Source organism: Echinops telfairi, unplaced genomic scaffold (genome assembly GCF_000313985.2).
Source record: "Echinops telfairi isolate 266 unplaced genomic scaffold, ASM31398v2 ScPeMD7_7462;HRSCAF=8500, whole genome shotgun sequence".
Lineage (NCBI taxonomy): Eukaryota > Metazoa > Chordata > Mammalia > Afrosoricida > Tenrecidae > Echinops > Echinops telfairi.
Genome location: NW_022111362.1, coordinates 1,886,598 through 1,903,610, shown reverse-complemented (window position 1 = coordinate 1,903,610; position 17,013 = coordinate 1,886,598). Strand labels below are relative to the sequence as shown.

At 39.3% G+C, this 17,013-nt stretch overlaps 1 pseudogene; it reads right to left on the bottom strand.

Annotated features, from left to right (window-relative positions):
* Positions 1 to 9,294: 9,294 nt before the first annotated feature.
* On the bottom strand, positions 9,295 to 10,176 carry LOC101641687 (annotated as a pseudogene).
* Positions 10,177 to 17,013: the final 6,837 nt, after the last annotated feature.

Sequence of the window (17,013 nt, the reverse complement as noted above, 5' to 3'; positions counted from 1 at the left end):
GGGTATATGCCCAGTAGGGGGATTGCTGGGTTGTATAGCAGCTCAATTTTCATATGTTTTATATATCGCAAAATTGATTTCCATAGTGGCTGTACATACCTACAGGTCCACCAGCAGTGGATGAGAGTTCCTATCTCACCACAGCCCCTCCAACACTTGCTGCTTTCTGATTTTTTAAATTAGGCTGTATTTGAGAGTGTTAGATGGTATTTCATTGTTGTTTTAATTTGCATTTCTCTTATGGCTAATGATCGTGAACATTTTCTCATATGTTTATTGGCCATTTGGATTTCAGACTCTGTGAAACTTCTGTTCAGGTCCTTTTCCCACCTCCTCAGTGGGCCATTAGTTTTCTTTTTCTTTTTTGGAAGCTAGCAGAGTATTATAGATTTTAGTAATAAGGCCTTTGTCTGATATGTCATTGCTAAAGATGTTTTCCCAGTCCATGGGCTCTCTTATTATTATCTCTCTCTTTTTGAAAAATCATTTTATTGGGGGATCATACAACTCTTATCACAATCCAAACACACATCAATTATGTAAAGCACATTTGTACATTCGTTGCCGTAATCATTCTCAAAACATTTGCTCTCCACTCTCTTATTCTCTTGGTGAATTATTTTGATGTACACAGGTGTTTGATCTTTAGTATATCCCACTGTCAATTTGTGACTCATCTGTATTTGTGTCCTTCCCTATTTCTGAAAATCTATGTATTCCCTGCGCCACAGTTCTCATGTTGGTCCCAATTCCCTCACTGATGTCCCTAATAGTTCAGGGTTTTACCTTGAGGTCTGTGATCCACTTTGAGTTTATTCTTGTGCATAGAGTGAGATAAGGGTCCTACTTCATTTTTCTGCAGGTAGATATCCATTTTTTCCAGCACCACTTGTTGAAGCGGGCATCTGCTTCCCCTGTGATATTTTTTTGGTTTTTATGAAAGATCATTTGTCTGTATGCTGATCATTTTATTCCTGGTTTTTCAGTTCTTTTCCATTAGTCCAACTATCTGTCATTATACCATTATCATGCAGTTTTGACCACCGTGGCTGTATAATATGTGTTTAAGTCAGGTAAAGCAAGCCCTCCTACTGTGCACTTCTTCTTGAGGAGTTTGTTGCTAATTTGGGGAAGCCTTTTGATACAAGGATGATTCAACAAAAATAAATCAGTTAACATCTTTCACCTACTTACTGAGGATGAAATAAAAAAAAATCTTTATGATCTGATGGAGCCAGAAAATATTCTTGAAAGTTGTAAAATTTATTCCTCAAGGGCTACCATTGAGTACTTGAAAGGTTAAATGAATGCCACTTGGCAAATGGAATTAATGAAAAATGGGACAAACGGAGTGGCCCTTATACAATAGCATAAAAAAGTTATCTGAAAATAAACCTAGCTGAAAATACACGAACAACAGAAAACAAACTAGATAAACTGGAACTTCTTAAAATTATACACTTATGTCTATCAAAATATTTCACCAGAAGGAAAAAGAAAGCATAAAAAAGATTTCACCAAAAGGATAAAAAGAGAAAAAGCAAGCCTATAGACTGGGAAAAATTTGGCAATGACATATCAAACAAGGGACTAATTTCTACAATTTATAGAAAACTTCAAGATTTCAACAAGAAAAAAGACAAACAACTCAATTTTTAAAAAAAGGACAGAGGACATGAAAAGACACATAAAGAAAACCTCTAGGCAGCCAATAAATATTTAAAGACATGTTTGCCATCATTAGCGTTTAAAACCACAGCTATCGAGTTGATTCCAACTCACAACAGCCCTATAAGCCAGAGCCTAACTGTTCCCAAGACTATCAGTCTTTACAGGAGCAGACAGCCTCATATTTTCCTTATTGAGCAGATAGTGGGTTTATTATTATTTTTTATTTATTTATTTTTTTGGGTGACAAAATCCTTTATTTGTGATGTCCTGTTTTAAGCCCCACATGTTGGTGAATCCTTGGGTACCATTGTAGCCTTGTGCTAATGGCCTCTTTCTTTTTTTATTTTATTTTTTAAAAAAAATCATTTTATTAGGGGCAGATACAACTCTTATCACAATCCATACACACATTAATTGTGTAAAGCGCATTTGTACATTCATTGCCCTCATCATTCTCAAAACATTTTTAAACTGCCGATTTTGCAGTTAGCTGTTTGATGCTTAGTCACAGCACCACCAGAGGCTCTTCATTATTCTTTAAACCAACAAGCCAAACACAGCCATCAAAGTGAATCCAACTCGTCGCAATACTATAGGAAACAGTGGAACTGCTTCTCCAGGTTTTAAAAACTGTAAATCCTAGTGTCGTTGGAAACCTCATGCCTTTCCTCCAGCTGGTGGTTTTGAACTGCTAACCTGGTGGTTAGTAGTCAAATGTAATCCAACACACTACCACGGTTTCTTCATTATCTGTTAGAGTGATCCAAAATCAAAACAGCAATGAGGTATCATTTTACCCCACAATTAATAGCCAAGTTAAAAAAATTAGGTACTGTTACATTGCTTGTGGGACTGTAAAATGATACAACCACTGTGGAAAATGGTATGACACTTTCTCAAAAATTTAGAAAGAGAAATACCATATGGCCTAGTAACTCCTATACTTGGAATATATCCTAGAGAAAAAAGAGCTGCAACATGAGTAGTTATATGCACACCCATATTCATGACAGCACTATTCTGAACAGCCTAAATGCCTATCAATGGAAGAATGGATATACAAACTATAGTACATTCACATAATAGAATACTATGCAACATTAAAGGATAATGATGAAGCGGAGAAACAGCTGCTTACATTGTTGAACCTGGAGGGCATTATCTAAGTGAAATAGTTAAACACAAAAGGACAAAGGCTGTATGAGACCACTATTGTAAAAAGTCAAGAAAGGTTTTCACACTAAAAGAAACATACTTTGACGGTTTCTAGGGGTGAGAAGGTAAAGGAGGGCTTATTACTGTCTAGAGGATAGAAACCTGCTAACTTGGGTGAAAGGAAAAGCAATAAGAGGAAGACCAGCAATAAATGATGGGTGTGGAGAAGACACTGGGAAGAGTGCAAAAGTTAAAGGCAACAGAGGTAAATAATGTTTCACACACAATCCTGAAATAATGGTGATTTATGAATATATGCATGGATAGGCTGATTCAATGTGTGAGAGGGTGTGAAATATATGTATATATGTTTACAAAGGCTATTTTACTACAAATGTATCTATGAATGTAGTGGAGCATACATGGGGCAAAGCTATGAAAACTTCTTAGACATAACCAAACACCTTGAGGGAATGAGTTGATGGGCTTGTGGACTCAGGACCATAGGCTCAGGGGACACCAAGGTCAACATAATTGATATAACATATTTAAATAGACAGCGTTTTACATCCTGCTTTGATGAGTAGTGACTGGAGTTTTTAAAGCTAGTGAGCAGCTGTATTAGTCTGGATAGACTAGAGAAACAAATTCATAAACACACATATGTATATAAGAAAGAGCTTTAGGCACAAGAGCAATGGAATATTGAGAAAACATCCCAGCCCAGTCCAGAACAAGTCCATAAGTCCAATATTAACCCATCTGTCCGATACCAATTTATAATAAAGTCCTTTCAGACACGAAACATGCAATGATGCCGAATGCAGGAAGATTACAGGTCAGTGGGTGGAAAGTCTTGTTGATCCAGTGGTGGTAGAAGTATCTCAGCACTGGCAGGGGTCTCCCCACAGCTCCTCCAGTTCGCAGGACACAGGGTCTATCAGGATAGTGCCATGTGTCTTGTTAGTAGAGTGTCTCTCAGGGAATGAGCAGAGAGACAGTGTGTCTCCGCCTTCAAGGAGGAAGTACAGGAGTTCCCAGAATTCTCAGGAGAAGGCCATGTCCTTACAGAGGCCTCATTGATTATGACCCGTTTGACAGACTGGACTCCATTCCTTCACTCTTAATCCTCTCAAGTCCCAAATTGACACCTGATTATGTAACTACCATAGCAACCATCTAAGGTGAAATTGTTAGCTGCTTCTTGTCTGGAGAAAAAAGGTGATGAAAATTGAAGATGCATGGAAATAATTAGTATAATACACAAATGGACTACATGAACTTCAATGCCCATTATCCTGAGATCAGATCTAGATGGGACCTGGCCACCAATACCAAGTACTTAGAAAGAGCACATTAGAAGGTTCTGGATAGAGTGGGATAAAACTACAGAAAAAACACAAAATCATAAAAGAGACCAGATTTATTGATCATGTAGAGATTGTTGGAACTCCTAAGACTCTGTCTTTTAGTCACTCTTCAGACCTGGAAATGGAATCACATCCATGGGTCAAACAATAGATAAGTCCTTAAGGTGGAACATTAGCACTAGGGAGGTACGATACACACATCTTAGAATAATCAACCATTTAAGAGCAAAAGGGTAGCGATTCACTCAAGGCCAGAGTTTAGAAGGGTTAGGAAAGAAGGAGGAATGGAAATGAAACAAAGGAATTTATTGATTAATCATATGAAACAAATTTGTATGAATTGTTGAAAGAAAAACTGGTCTTTGTAAACTTTCACCCATTTGAAAATAAAAAGCAACAAACAAATAAATAGAATCTTGCAGAAGTATATTTAGTCTTTTCTCCAAGGCCTGATTTTCCATCATTCTATCTAAATCAGGCAACACTTCACTCTAACTTCAGCTTCTTTCTTATTCATGGTGTTTTTTTGAATTTTGGTGAAAAAAAGCCCAGCCTGTAGTTACTGTTACTCCAGGTTACATATGGAGATAAAAGCTATATCAGTGACCCCAGATGAAGTTGAGAGAGCTCTCAATACAAGTGGAAGACTTTGACTAGAACTCCAAACAGTACAACACACGTGGTTATGCACTGACCTCTCTCATTATATGGAATCCCTGGAGATTTTATACAAATGGTTTTGTAATCATAAGTCATGAATTTGAACTAAACAAAACACTCTTGGGAATTATTAATTTTGTGTAGGGATTTTTAGAAACTTGCATGATTTTCGCCTAATTAAACCCTTTTTACTTTCTTTGAAACATTGTAATATTTTATATTTTAGACTTTCTCATCTTTGGAAATAATCCAGACTTGGAAAAATGTCTGTTTTTGTCATAATTTTGGATGAATTTAGCAAACTGGTTTATTTACACATTACACAGAATGTTGGCAAAGAACAACAGAGCAGAGCTTGGGTCAGTTAGCCCTGGAGGCCCTGACTAGATCACTTGTCTTGGATGCAGCTAATTAGTTGACTTGTAGATAAACATCTTATGGACATTCAACCCTAATGAACATTTAACTTGGATTTTCTTGCTGCACAGGACAGAAACACTTGGGTGAGAGGGACAAGATAAGCTATTATTTTCTCTGGGTATTCAATTAGACCAGTGGATAGTTTCTGAACAAAACAGTTCACAGATCACCTTTCCTGCAGAATTGGCTTCTTCACACATAAAGAATTTTTCATAAAGGATGTATGTCAGAAAGTTAATCAACTCTATAGCACTAGGGTCCTGAAAAACACACTCTGAGAGAGGAGTGCCATGGGTTGAATCATGTGGCTCAGATGTTCTTTCTTTTATTTTTTAATTCGGAGTTAATACATATATCATATAATTCCATAGTTCAATAACATCAAGCAGTAGCAATGTACAATTGCTACTACAATCAGTTTCTAAACATTCTTTTCCTTTCTGGACTTCTTGACATTGGCTCTCTATTACATACTTCCCCACCAACTGCCACTGCACCCCACCCACAGATATCCTTATTCTACTTGCTGTCCCTCAAGGTTTATCAATCCTGGGTTTCATATACTGAAAAACAGAAAAACATATGACACAAATTCAAGAGGGTGATCCAATGATATAACATAGCTGAGTAAACCCCAATATGAACAAACAAAAATACAGAAAATATTGAAAACCAGATCAGATCAAATGTGCATCTGAGGGGATCAACTGACAAGGTTTTAAAAATTCAAGTCAAGTTTATCCCTTTGATCTTCTGTACTCATCTGTCCAATGAACTCGTTTTAGTAACTGCTTTCCTCCCATCCCTCTATTATGGATAGAGGGAGATCACCAGAAGCTTATTGCCTTTGCAGTTTCCAAAAATGTATCCTGGGCTCCCACTGTCATCCATAGCCTTCTGAAAACGCGATTCTCACAATTTAGACTCTTATACCAATCCCTCATTTGAGTTTGGATTATATGATTCATGATCATTTGGTGACTAATGATGGTGTTCTTCTTCCATGTAGACTTAGTTGACATCGCATTTAGATAGATGGCTGCTTGTTATGAAGCAAGCCTTTAAGACCCCAGAAACTATTTTATCTGATATCTGGGTACCATCTAATTTCTTCACCAAACTTTGCTATAATGCCCATATCATCTGTACTCCCTTCCTGAGTGCTAGTACCCAGCAGGGCCATAATTTAAGAACTAATTGTACTTAAGTTGGAGCTAGGATTTAGTGCAAGCCCAAAACCCATTCCTGGATCTGTTTTTTTTTTTTAAATATGCCTTTGGCTCCCTTTCAAACCTCCTTGTTAATGTATGCTAGAGAGGTCTTATCAATAACACCCTCCCCCTCACACACCTGGGGCACAAGGATCTGCTGTTAATATTGTCTTTGATTAGCCCCTGGAACTATTTATTAGAGCCCTGTTGTGAGAGGTATATTGGTCCAATGTAGGCTAACTCCATATCACAGTACCTGAATTATTCACTTGTGAAAAATCAATCTTTTTGTAGCTGGATGCTATTTACACAAACAATGGGGTGTAATTGTCAGGGAAAATTTACAATAATAACCACTGAGGATGTCAATCACAGGTTTCCCCGAATAATACTTATCTTAGTACAGCCCATATTTTCTTTAGAATTTCTACTCTTCTAATATTGAGATTCACTGCATATGCATGTGAAAGCTAGACAATGAATAAGGAAGATGGTAGAAGAATTGTTGTATGAGGGGCTATTCCCCCAAACTGGATTTCCCGCCCCCCAAAGCTATGTATTTAACTTTTTTTGTACAAAACAACCTCATCACCTTCAAATTACTCTTTATTACACAATACATTGGTAAAATCTGCTATTCCATTCTTGGAAACATTTTCAAATTCATCTGTTTGGATGGCTGACAGTACCTTCCTAGTTTTTTTTCCTTACCTCTTCAACATCACCAAATCACTGTCCTTTCATGTCCCTCTTCATTTGCGGGAGCAAAAGGAAGTTGCATGGAGTGAGGTCAGGTGCATAAGATATGTGAGGCAAGAAAGGCAAGCTGTTTTTTGGGCAAAAACTGACGCACTGAGATGGCAGCATGAGCATGTGCATTGTTGTGGTGACAAAACCATTCCTGTGTCTGCTATAAATTTTGTTTCACACTGTTATGCAATCTTTTCAGAACCTCTAAATAGAAAACTTGATTAACAGTGGAATGACCTCCAAATGCACTGAGTCAACATTTTTGTCTTTTTGGGAAGTTGATGGACATCTGGAATGACATTTGTCATCAATCAACATTTCACCCTTTTTGAAACCAGAAAACCACTTGTACACTTGGGTTTTTCCCATAACTGTCCTTGTATGCTGTGTTCAACATCACAACAGTTTCTGCGGCATTTTTTGCCCCAGGCAGGAAACAAAATTTCATAGGCGCATGCTGTTCTCTTTAATTGGCTATCACCACAAATGAGGTTCAAGCAAAATTACTTTAATGAAAAAAATTCACTGTGACCAGTGAGAACCTTCCCAGGTGATGCCACTGGGTGTATTAACTCAGAACACATTGCTTGATGCTTGCGTAGTGGGAAAAATGAGTACTATGAAAGGTCCACACAAGCACTGATCTCCCCCCGCCCCCCATTTTTTTTGTGTGTGTGGGTATCCCCTTGAAGTTTTTGTTGGAATATTGGGACCTTTTAATAGACAAGAAGGAGGAAATGAGTAGCTTAAATTGAGGAGATGAAAATGGAAGAAATAAGAAACTTAAGACTTTATGGCATTGATGAATCCCTGGATCTACTAATTCTGCAACTGTGTCAATTTCTGGACTTCCAGTTAGGAATTCGGATCGTTTTTAAGTTAGATTGAGTTGCTTTTCTCTTGAACTATAAAGTACCCTGATCATTTTCTGAAATTTCAGAATATAAGACTTTTGCTACTTTCCTTTATGTAGTTACTCCCTCACTTAACGAACCTGATGTTCTAAATATCTGGAAAAACAAACAAACCATGCCTTTCTTTGAACTCTCCTATTTAATAGTGTTTTTAAACCCTAGGATTATGTAGTAGTAATATTAGCTAATATTTATTGTGCATTTATTTTTTGACATGCTTTTTAGTACTTCTATATCCTATATATTTCTACAATAATCTCTGAGGTCAAGATGATCATTTTCCCATTTTACAGAAGAGAAGTCAAGGTCACACTGACAGGACTCTCCCCAGATACTCACAGCAGATGGGCCTACTTTTCCTTTCCATTGGTCTTGCTGGACTTAGTTGGACTCTTGTGTCTTTCTCCAGGACATGTCACAGGCAGGCTGAGTAGAGAACAGAGTTTTATTTGGAAGATTTGGAATTGAAAACATTTCACTTTGTAATTTGTTTATTCTATTTTATCCTTATTCCTGATGTAGTTATTGTGTGTTGACATGAGTTATTTGGGCCTTAAATGACAATGAGGACTACGTAATTTTTTTATTTCTTAAGGAAATAATATCTTCTTTGTACCTTTGAATGTTGTTTTATCTTCCCCATTCATTGATGTGTATGTTAAATAAACATTACTTAATGAAGATTCTGAATTGTACCCTTTATAACAGTTCCTAAGTTGACTGTGACCCAAACACAGGCATAACTTGGATTTTTTTCCACTAATTTCTTACTTACCAGCAACAAACAAGTAGAAGTGAAAATGAAGATAGACAAGTCCAGGTTAAGAGCAAAACTCAAGTTCTTCAGATGCATGATAATGTGAGTTCTTGAGAGATAGAGATAGAGATAGAGATAGAGATAGAGAGATGGAATCAGGGGTGCCCTTGGAAAACCCTATTGGGAAAGAGAGTTTGAAGTTGCTCCATTGTGGGTAGCTAGCGTGCAAATATCCATCTTCTCATCTGGTTAAGTTAAAGCATGAAGTGAAGTCTTGGGAGTCTGGGCCATCATCAGTCTGAGTTTAAGGCAGTGGAGGGGCATGTCTTTTCTCTTGTTTATTTGTTTATTTTGTAGGAAAACAGATTTATACATTGGATGAAATGTCATCTCCACAGCTCTGTACTCGGAATATGGTCTCCTCCTCCTCTGTCTCCCCAGAAGCCACCTTGCCTTCCAAACTCTCCCCTGCCTCTGCCAATGAATCCACCTCATCTGCCATGGCCACCTCTGCCTCCAAACCCTCCTCTGCCCTCACCTCACCCCCTAAGCCACCTACACCCTTGGGCTTGGCCCAGTCCAAGGATGCTTTGTTGCCATCTATATCGCCATCCTCCATATCCTCCTTGGCTGCTTTAGTATCCTCCTTACTGTTGAAGGTCACGAAGCTGAACCCTTCAGAAGAGACAGTTTCTTGGTCGGTGACTATCTTAGACTGAACAGAGCCATAGAATGATTCCTTCAAGGTTTCCTCAGTGGTGTCTTCAGACAGACCTTTGACAAATGGTTTTGGATGACTGGCCTGTGTATTGTTATTCCCCTGGCTCCTTGAGACTCCAACTAGATTGCTCTGCCTTCGGTTTATCTTTTATTACATGAACTTAACACTTCTTTAGCATCTTCAAATGAAGCAAATTCTATGAAAACATACTCTTTAGATTTGCCATTATGGATCTGGGGCTTCTTGACAGCAGTTGCCTTCTCAAACACCACCTGCAGCATCTCTTTTGTTGCACTGTAGGACAGATTGCTTAAAAGGGGAGTTCCCACCTTGATGGCCCTAATTTTGACTCTTCACTCCAGTGTGCTACAGAGATATGGACTGGCCACTGATCTCTGTCCCCTGCTTTTCTTCATGTGTTTTTCTCAGCATCAGTTTCTGTGTTAAACCCAAGATATGCAATCCCTTTACTTTTCCCACCTTTGTTGACTAATATGATCTCCACAGCATCTTCAAAGACTTCTTTTAAGTATTCCTGAGTGACTTTAAAAAATCATTTTATTGGGGGCTCCTACAGCTCTTCTTGCAATCCATCCATCCATCCATCCATCCATCCATCCATCCATCCATCCATCCATCCATCGTGTCAAGCACATTTGTACATTTGTTGCCATCATCATTCTCAAAACACTTGCTTTTTTACTTGAGCCCTTGGTATTAGCTCCTCATTTTTTCCTCTCCTGCTCTGACCCCCTCCCTCACGAACCCTTGATAATTTATAAATTATTATTATTATTATTTTGTCATGTCTTACGCAGTCCGATGTCTCCCGTCACCCACTTTTTGGTTGTCCATCTCCCAGGGACAGGGTTATCTGTAGATCCTTGTAATCAGTTCCCCATTTGTAGCTCACCTAACTTCCACTCTCCTGGTATTGCCACTCTCACCACTGGTACTGAAGGGATCATCTGTCCTGGATTCCCTGTGTTTCCAGTTCCTATCTGTACCAGTGTACATCCTCTGGTCTAGCAGATTTGTAAGGTAGAATTGGTATTATGATAGTGGGAGGGGGAGGAAGCATTAGTAAACTAGAGGAAAATTGTATTGCTACGTCATTGCTACACTGCACCCTAACTGCATCGTCTCCTCCCCACGACCCTTCTGTAAAGTGATGTCCAGTTGCCTACACATGGGCTTTGGGTCCCCACTCTGCACTTCCCCTTATTCACAATGATATGACTTTTTGTTCTTTGATGCCTGATACCTGATCCCATTGACCCCTTGTGATCACACAGACTGGTGTGCTTCTACCATGTGGGCTTTGTTGCTTCTCAGATAGGTGGTCACTTGTTTACCTTCAAGCCTTTAAGACCCCAGATGCTATATCTTTTGATAGCCGGGCATTATCAGCTTTCTTCACCACATTTGCTTATGTACCTGCTTTGCGTTCAGCGATCATGTCTGGAAGGTGAGAATCATGGAATGTCAGTTTAATAGAACAAAGTGTTCTTACATTGAGGGAGTACTTGAGTGGAGGCCCAATGTCCATCTGTGACCTTAATACTAACCCTATAAATATATGCACATAGATGTATTTCCCCATTATCATGTATAAATATATTTACATATGTACATGCCTGTATTTAGACGCCTATAAATGTCCATTGTTTTCTAGTTCTTTCATCTGTTTCCTTTTACTTTCTTCTTGTCCCACTATCATGCTTAGCCTTCATTTGGGTTTCAGTATTTCCTCTCAGTTACATTGCCCTCGATCAAGCCCTACCAGGCCTTTTACACCCTCCTCACCATCTATTTTGGTTCACTTGTTGTTCCCTTGGCCCTGGGTTTCTTAACACCACTTCCTTCCCCCCTCTCCCCCTTCTCCCATTTCCTCCCGGAACCTCAGTCCCATTGTTTTCCCCTCCAGATTGTTTATCCCACCTATCTTATCTAGATAGACCTGCAGAGATAATAATATGCACGAAAACAAGATAGTGCAAACAAAACAACAAAAGAAAACAACACAACAACAACAAAAATGACAAAAAAAAGCATGTAAGTAGTTCAAGGTCTGTTTGTTGACCTTTAGGAGTGTTTTCTGGTGGAGTCTGATGGGGTGCCATGCCCTTTCCCCAAAGTCTAATTTTGGTATTCCCTGGGGACTTTGTTGCTCTGTTCTCCTTGCTGTTCTTTTTCACGCCCTTAGTGTTTTGTGCAGTGTGGTGAGGTCAGATCAAGTGCAATTCTCACACTGTCTCCAGTGTTAGGCTATGGGTTAGTGAGGGATATCATGTCTCATAATGGGGCCAGCCATATGGTCCTTTCTGTGCATTGGCTGCTCTGAGCAGGGGTATCGTCCTCAAGGCTTGGTGGGCCAGGATGTGCTCCAATCTCTCTTCCTCCTCCTTCATTTGCTCCCACGTGCTCTGATCAAACATGTCCCGCTCCCTGAGCTGTAGCTTCAGTGATGTCCTTTGTAGTAAATTCTTATGGGGGGAGGGGCAGCTGTCCATGTAGTTGGGATTGGGGCTGGTCCCTAAGACCTCTCTACTGGTTCCCTGCTTCCTGCCAGTATGTTGAATTCACATCTTGGTGCACTGGGTTAGAGTCTGGTCCCTGTTTCCCTGTGGAGATATAAACAATACCCTTCCCTTGGGTGGGTTAGTGCCCTGTTTCCCCCTTACCTATGTCATTTTTTTTTCTTTTTTCCCTCCTCTTTAGTTGGTTACCATATGTATCCCTGGATTTGGTCTGATCCTTGCAATACTACCTGGCCCTCATCCCAGGAATGTTTGTATACAGTAGTTTTTTCCCTATGCTCCTTTTGCATTTATTTAAGCTTACCTCAGTGGACTCATGTTGTAGTCCTTTTGTACTTGGCTTACTTCACTGAGCATAATTTTCCTCCAGTTCTTCCCATGGGGCGATGTGCTTCATGCGTTCAACACTGATTTTGAGCGATGCGTAGTATTCCATTGTATGTATGTATCAGAGTTTTTAATCCATTTGTGTGTTGATGAAAATTTGGGTTGTTTCCATTTCCTTGCAAATGTGAACTGTGCTGTGATGAACATTGGAGCATAGCTGTCTGGCCGTGCTTTGTTTCTTTCTTCTTCTGGGCATATGCCCAGTAGGGGGGATTGCTGGGTTGTATGGTAGCTCAATTTTCATCTGTTTTAGGCATCACGAAATTGATTTCCATAGTGGCTCTACATACCTACAGGTCCACCAGCAGTGGATGAGAGTTCCTATCCCACCACAGCCCCTCCAAAACTGTTGCTTTCTGATTTTTTGAATTGGACTATCTTTGAGGGTGTTAGGTGGTATCTCATTGTTGTTTTAATTATGGCTAACGATCGTGAATATTTTCTCATATGTTTATTGGCTATTCGGATTTCTGCCCTTGTGAAACTTCTGTTCAGGTCCTTTGCCCACCTCCTCAGTTAGAAATTAGTTGTTTTCTTTTTGTAAGCTAGCAGAGTATCGTAGATTTTAGTAATAAGGCCTTTGTATGATGTGTCATTGCTAAAAATGTTTTCTTAGTCCGTGGGATCTCTTATTACTCTCTTGGTGAATTCTTTCGATCTACACAGGTGTTTTATCATCAGTATATCCCACTCGTCAATTTATGACTCATCTGTATTTGTGTTCTTCCCTCTTTCTGATAGTCTATGTAATCCCTGCACCAAAGTTCTCAGGTTGGTGAATTGGGCTATTTTTTGTCTGTGAGTTTGAGATGTGTCTCTTGAAGGCAGCAAATTGATGGATTTTGTTGTCTTCCAGTCTGCTACTCTTTGTCTTTTAATAAGTACCTTTAAACCATTAACACTCAATGTTATTAAATCTAAATGTAGATTAGTTGCTGTTATCTCGTACTATTTGTATTTGTTATTTTCCTTTCTTTTGCTTTATAGGGTGGTGTGTGTGTGTGAGGAATTCATTCTTGTCTTCGTTTCTGCATTGTATGTGTAATATTTTGGGTACTGTTGCCAGTGTGCTGGTTTGTGGGGGGGCTTCACACCCTATGGTGGTCTCATGTTTGTGTGCTGTGGTTGTTGTTTTTCTGCCCATAAAGAACTGGAAAGTATTATTTGTAATTCTGGTTTGTTTTTATAAATTCTCTGTTTTCTTATTTGAGAAAACTTTTATTTCTTCTTCAAATTTGATGGAGAGCTTTGCTGGATAAAAGATTCTTGAATTGAAAAACAACAACTTTAGGAGTGTGTTGCTCCAGTTTCTTCTTTCTTGCATGGTCTCTGCAGAGAGGTGTCAGCTTATTATTATCTGTTTATCTTTATATGTGATTGCTGGTTTCTCACTAGCTCCTCTCATGATTCTCTCCTTTTCCTTAAAATTGGATAATTTGACTACATTATGTCTTGATGTGGTTTTTTTGGGGGGTGGGTGGGTGGGTTGCCGGTGTTGTTAATCTAATGGGTGTTCTCTCTGCTTCCTGGATGGTTCTCGTCTTCTCCTTTGTGATATTGGGGAAATTTTCTTCAGTGAATTCCCCTACTATTTTAATTGTAGGCTTATTTACTTCTTTTTATTCAGGCACCTATAATTCGAATATTTTTCACTTCATGGGATCTCTCATCACCCTCAGGGTTTCTTCAGATTGTTTGTTTGTTTGATTGTTTCTCTTGTTTGCAGAATTCTTCTTGGTTATATTTTGAGATTGCTGATGTGATTTTTTTCCATTCTAACTGTGAGGTCATTCACCTTTTTCTTTATTTCTGTTATGTCATTCCTTAACTCCTGGACTTTCCTTTGGTGTGAGGATTCTAGTATCTCTATTTTTTCATTAGTTTTAAGGATTGATCCCCTAATTTCTTGAATGGTCCTAAACAATGTTCTCATGAATTCTTTCTCTGGCATTTCAAGGGCTGCTTCTTTTGTGTAAACTCTTTGGTTTGGGTCATCTTCAGTAATTGACTTTTGTTTCTCTAGATAATTTATGGTAGCTTCTGGTGTTGGCAGTTGTTTGCGTCACATCTTGGTTGAGCTGAAGGCAGTGCATCATACTTTGGGATGTGTAGAGAGGAGGAGTTGGCTCCTTAGTTTATGGGAGGGTCAGAAATGTTCTGAGGAGCATATTGTGTGTATATGAGGAGGGAGTGTTATTTGGGTGAATTAATAGGTAGATTAGGGGCTAAATGTTCAGGAGTAGGTTTTAAGCTGTGGTATTAATCATGGGAAGCATTCCCGTTAAGTATAGTAATTTAATGAGTCAGAGAAGGGTTATAATAGGTGAATTTACTTGATAAGTTAAAGGAGAGTGTGTGCTACTGAGATGGAGGAAACAGGTTCCAGAAGTTATGGTGGTTGGGGGGTAAGGGAGGGGTATATTGAATCTACCAGAGTCCCTTATTAATCCTGTATATTATTTAGGGAGTGTGCAGTCCTCTGTTAGTATTTTTATAATAGTGGATTCCTGCACAACTCAGAACTTTCCACTCCTTATGTGTGATCCTATGATGGAAATGGGCTATTATAGTGGATGTCTGAGGGAAGATGGGCTTCGAATCAGAGGGTTATCTGGCTAAGGTCCCTGGGCTCTCCTTCTGCAGGCTACCTAGTCTGGGTTCCATTTCCTCTGCTGGGGTTAGGAGTTTGATATTTCCTTTCTCAAAAGAAAACAGGATAAAATATAACAATCTCCTAGAACAGCAGTTCTCAACTTGTGGGTTGCAACCCCTTTGGGGTTCAAATGACCCTTTCACAAGGGTTACCCAATTTATGGCAGTAGCAAAATTACAGTTATGGAGTAGCAACAAAAATAATTTTATGGTTGCGGGGGGGCAGGGAGGGGGTGTCACCACAATATGAAGAACTGTATTAAAGGGTTATGGCATTAGGAAGTTTGAGAACCACTGTCCTAGAACCTGCTGTGCTACGGGTTCCACATGTGCCTATGTCTCCCTGGTGCAGGATCCTTCTCTAACTCGCTAGGGTTATCTATCTGCAGGGTCCAGTTGTGCCCCTGCCACCAGAGTAGGGGGATGGCCTCAGCTATGGATTATCCCCAATGGGAACTCTACTCTGCCGAGGATTCCAGTGTCTAGGGTCTCTAGGAGCCCGTGTGAGCATCTGTGGGATGTCCCTGAAGGATAGTTTGTCCTGGGCCACCTCCTCATGCTGGTGAGCCATGGAACAGTGGGTGAAGGAGGGGGAGGGGAGGAGAAAGGTAAGGGAAAAAGACCAGGAGTTGCCACCCCACAGACAAGGGAGGCAAAATAAGGGCACACATTCATGACAAGCTGTGCTCTCAGTGGGAGAACTGACTAAAGAACTCTGGGCTTTTGTGAGACCCCCAACTTTGCCTCCTCATATGTAAATCTCGTGATCACACAGAGAGCTCTTCAGACAGTGATCCTATATTGGTGCCATTTTCCTGGAAGTCCTAGTGAAATCCCTTTCTGTGACTCCTTTTTGCTCTTTTCTGCTGAGTGTGTGCTACTTGGTCACCCTCCTTCTCTGCTGACTCTCTCCTCTGCTGGTGTTCTCTATTTTGTTATTTTTGGATAGAGTGTTCTGAATATGTGGAGATCAAGTTCATTAATTGTGTTGCTGAGCTGTTTTGTGTTTTTTTGAGTTTCTTTCCATATTTTCTGTCTTTCCTTGAGTATGGCGTATTGATGCCTCCCATTATTATTGTCGAGCCATATATATCTCTCTTCAGTCCTGTGAAGATTTGATTAATGAATTTCAATGGTCCTTCATTAGTTGCATACATGTTTATTTATGGTTATTTCTCCTTGAGCTGATGTTTAATCGTTATGTAGTATCCATTCTTATTTCTCATACCAACTGCCTTGATGTCTGTTTTGCAGAAATTAATGTGGCCACATCTGCTTTTTTTTGGGTTGTCATTTGTTTGGTATGCTGATTTCCAGTCTTTGATTTTTAGTCTATTTTTATCTTTGTTTCTGAGGTGTGTTTCTTGTAAGCAGCATATTGATAGATCTTGTTTTCTTATCCCATCTGTTACTCACTCTCTTTACTGGTGCATTTAGTCCATTAATGTTCAGTGAGATTATAGATATATATGGGTTTGTTACTGTTGTTTTCTTTTTTATTTGTGTGACTGTATGTGAGTGTGTGTGTCCATGGTGTAATTGATTTTCTTGTTCTGCCTGTATCTCTGTGTTGTTTTGGATATTGCTTCGAATTTGCTGGCTTTGTGAGGAAGTTTCTTGTATGTTGGTCTCAGGTGTATGTACTGCTATTATTGATTTTTTAGTCATCATACTCCATTTAGTATTTATTGTAGTGATGATCTTGTTTTTGCAAATTCCTTTAGTTTCTTCTTGTTTAGGAATATTTTTTCTCTCTATCATATTTAAGTGATCATTTTCTTTGGTAAGAGGTTCTTGGTTGGGGG